General features: G+C 41.6%; 1 pseudogene; it reads right to left on the bottom strand.

Annotated features, from left to right (window-relative positions):
* Positions 1 to 4,444, bottom strand: part of LOC102842010 — a 22,241-nt pseudogene continuing 17,797 nt past the window's right edge.

Below are 4,444 nucleotides of genomic sequence, written 5' to 3'. Positions count from 1 at the left end.
TCACATGATTGCACAGCACGAGTTGTGTTTCTGGGCAGTTTTATAGATGGCTTTAGATTGCATGCCCAGCACCTCTGACTTGGACACCAAATTCTCAAGCTTCTCACCTTGCTCTAACAAGGCCTCCATGGTGTTGTGCAGAATGATTTTGGTCTCATCAAGTTCAGCCTGCCCTTTGGTCATAGGATCAGTTTCTTGAGTGTTCTGGTGTTTTCTAAGGTGATCATCTAAGGCATCATAGTGGATTGTAGAAGGGCATCCCACTGGCCAGTCTATCCTGTCAACCTGCTTGGAGAACTCATCTAGCACCTTATCTAACAAAGCAAAAGCTATGTGGGAAGGATTCACTGTCAGCAACGACCACACCCATGAGGCTGTCATTTTGGACATAGATATGGCACAGGTACTCTTGTTCTTTGACAGACACTTGGCTGCCTTTCACTGAGCACTCCACAATCAGCTGACTGGTAAAGGTCATGAATTCCTGAACACTGGATCTCTGGAAGAAGCTGAAGGAGGACACATCGTGGGTGGCTTTCAGCAGCACCAACTTGGGCTCACCTTTGTAGAGAATGCTGTGGCTGTACAGCTTTGTGGTGCCGAAGCCTCGGGGCTCCTTGGGGCACCCTGAGGCTGGGACTGGCCCTTTGGGACTATCCCTGGCCACAGCTTCTCAGATGTAGGCTGCTGACAGGGCCTCAAGTCCTTGTTTCTTGAATGTGTTACTTCTTTGAGCCATAGTTTTCCTATATGTAACATGGAGATAAGAACAGGATCTAATTTATAGTATTACTGTGAGTATTAAAAGAGATAATACATATAAAATACTTTATATAGTACCTGGAATATAGAAAGAACTCAACAAATGATTGTTTAGATTTCTTTTTCCACTTATACAAGAGTTTGTCTAGTGTGCTTAGCTTGAGTTAGAAATAATGACTCTAAGAGATCTCTGAATTTAAAGTGCTTTGGACCATTTTTAGAATGACCAATCTCTCTATAAGTGAACTTTTTCCCAAATATAGGTTTTAACATATGTTCAAATGTGTTTTTGCTCATCTAGTGAGACCAAGTGAAACCCCAACCCACAAAACTTTATCTTTATGATTCCTTTTCCTCTTCACCACTATCTTAGACCCCAGAAGACAGGGCTGAACTTTACAGACAGCTCTGTAATTAAGCATGAGAGAAATAAGGCTTGAAATTATACCATTGCTAAGAGGCTTTGAATGCCCTAGGGCAAGGTTTCTCAGCCTTAGCATTATTGACACGTTGGACTACATAATTCTTTGTTATGATGGACTGTCCAGTGTTTTGTAGGATGTTTACTAACATCCATGGTCTCTGCTCACTAGATACGAGTAGCACCCCAATCCCTAAGATGTGACAACCAAAAATATTTCCAGACGCAATATATCCACAGGTCTCCTGGGGAAGGGACGAAATCATATCCCGTTGAGAACCACAGTTGTAGGAGGAAAACATCAGCTAGCTGCTCTTTGTTGTTAGGTGCTGTGGAGTCAGTTCCAACTCATAGCAGCCATGTATTGGGTTTCCAAAGCTGTAAATCTTTATGAGAGCCGAAAATTGCATCTTTTTTCTGTGGCGTGGCTGGTAGGTTTGAACTATCAGCCTTGTGGTTAGCAGTCCAGTGCTAATCCTACAGTGCTACCAGCACTCCAGCAGCTGTTTGGTGCTGGTGGTTATGTGTCATGGAATTGGTTCCACTTACAGGGATAGGGTTTCCAAGGCTGTAAATCTTTATGGGAACAGAAAGCCTCATCTTTCTCCCATGAAACAGCTGGTAGTTTTGAACTGCTGACCTTGAGGTTAGCAGCCTGACTCATAACCACTATGCTATCAGAGCTCCTTCTAGTAGCTGTTTAGGGGTAGACTAAGTTGAATCTTTAGGGATGATCGATAATTGAAAGGGTGAAAGGGAATGAGGGGAAAAAAGAGTTCAGACAGAGGTTCTGAAAGAACACTTATTTCATTTGCCAGGCCCTATGGAAAGCTTCCCAGAAGAGGTCACACCTGAGCTGAAGGATGAGTAAGGATAAGCCTGGAGAAGACAAAGAGAGGATGGAAAAAGCATGAGAATTTGGGGTTTGGAGGAAAATGAAAATCATATAGGTTGGTTGCCAGAGGCACAATTCAAGAACAAGGAGTAGCATGAGAGAAGGCTTTTAAGATAGATAGTGAACAGATCATGAAAGGCATGTTGGGTCCTGACAAGTTGATTTTTGACTCATAGTTACCCCATGTAACAGAGTAGAACTGCCCCATGGGGTTTTCTACATTATAATGGGAGTAGATGGCCAGGTCTTACTTCTATGGAGCAGTTGGGTGGGTTTGAACAACCAACCTTTCATGGTAACTGAGCACTTAATCATTTGGGCCACTAGGGCTCCTTGAAAGGCCTACTAAGCCAAGTAAAAGATTTACTTCTGAACATAATGGAGAGCCACTGAGTTTCTCCATGGTGTGATTTGGATTGAGGAAGATCAATTTGTCACAGTGTGGAAAATAAGTTGGAAACAGAGTCAGTAGTCAGAAGCTGTTGCTCCAGTTTAGAGATAATCATGGCTTGAGTTATGATAGTGAGAGTGGGAAGGAATTCAAGATCTATTTCGATGATGAGAGCAACAGGATCTGGGGACTAATTGGGTAAAGGGAATGTTTCTGGCTTGTACTACTGGGTAGCATGATATTCATGAGAATTGAAAGAAAATGTTGGGTACAGAAAAGGTTTAAAAGAAAGATGAAGTTTAAGTTTGGAAAAGTTGACTTTGAGGTGATTATGATAATTCTGTCAGTTTGTTGGGTTGTAGTGCTGTGATGCTGGAACCTTTTAAATACCAGCAAGGTCACTCATGGTGAACAGTTTACAGTGGAATGTCCAGACTATGACAGACTAGGAAGAAATGCCTGGTGATTGACTTCTAAAATTTAGCTAGTGATAACCTTATGGATTACAATAGAACCTTATACAACTCACTTGCTTGGGACACATCAGGAGGGCTCAATCTCTAGAAGAAGATATCATGCTTGGTGAAGTGGAGGATCAGAGAAATGAGATGGATTGAGATGGATTGGCATCAATGGTCTCTACTCACTAGATGCCAGTAGTACCCCTAGCCCCATTGTGACAACGCAAAATATTTCCAGATATTGCCACAGGCCCCTGGGGAAAGGGACAAAACTATAACCAATTGAGAACCTAAGAAGAAGAAATTGTAATGATGGGCTTGAACATGTTAGTATTTATGAGGATGAAGCAGGAGCAGTTAATGTTTTGTTCTGCTCTACAGTAGTCACAGTTTACTCAATGACAGCTATCTATCTATCTATAGTCATTGAGGTGGGAGTATGGCAAGCATATGAGTCTGAAGGCCAGGAGAAATGAAGGGTAGCTATATAGGATTGAGAGTCATCAGGGGAAATCTAAGTCACAGGAATGGATAAGATCACTCAGAAGGAAAAGGTGTGTATTGAAAAGAGATGAGGGTCACCACTTGTCTCTTCACTTCTTTTATTTCACCTCCTCTAAAAGGCTTTCCTTAACAAGCATACATCATCCCCATCTCGCTATTTCTTTACCCTGCTTTTTTTTGATAACACATCACTCTGATATTATGTTATATATGTAACCCACTAAATTTTTGGTTACTTTAATATTTACTTTAATATTTGTTGTTGTTAAGTGCCACCCAGTTGGTTCTGACCCATAGCGGCCCTATATAGGCTTTCCAAGGAGCGACTAGTGAGCTTGAACTGCCAACCTTGCTGTTCAAACTGACTTTGCAGTCCAGTGGATTAACCCACAGCACCACACCAGGATTCCACTTTAAGATTTACAGGCTTTTAGTTCAACCACTCAAAATCAAGACTTTCATTGTACATAAATTAAAAGCTGCTACTCCAGCCTCAACCACAAGTACACTTGATTGAAGAACTCCCAGGTCCCCCCCCCCAGTGAAAAAAAGTGATTTGGTTTGTTCTTTCACTCTCCTTGCCCCATCTTTCTCCCTACTGACTTCTGGATTTTCCTTTGTAAGATGGATCCCAAATGCTGCTTTGACTTGTGGTATGCTTTCATGGTTTCTTCAGAGAACTCCCTCATTCCCCACCACTCTAGTGGGGACCTCCTCTTTACACTATTGCCTGATATAAACAATACACACTCTATCTACCCCTTGGCTCTTCCCACACAACTTTCTTTTCATGGGATCCTCATTCTTATACTGAAGTTGCCAGCTACACTCAGGAAACTACTTGGTACATTAAAAAAACACGGTCTCTCTCTCTCTCTTTTTTTTTTTTTAATTAAATGTTTTTATTTTGGTTTACAGGGCACATCATCAGCTTCACATTCAACCATTCATATAACTTGTTTCATTACATTGATTATTATCCCCTCCATATATCATCAGTTAACAGTGTT

This window comes from Chrysochloris asiatica, unplaced genomic scaffold, assembly GCF_000296735.1.
Source record: "Chrysochloris asiatica unplaced genomic scaffold, ChrAsi1.0 scaffold00126, whole genome shotgun sequence".
NCBI classification, from domain to species: Eukaryota; Metazoa; Chordata; class Mammalia; order Afrosoricida; family Chrysochloridae; genus Chrysochloris; species Chrysochloris asiatica.
This window is presented reverse-complemented; position numbering and strand designations above follow the sequence as displayed.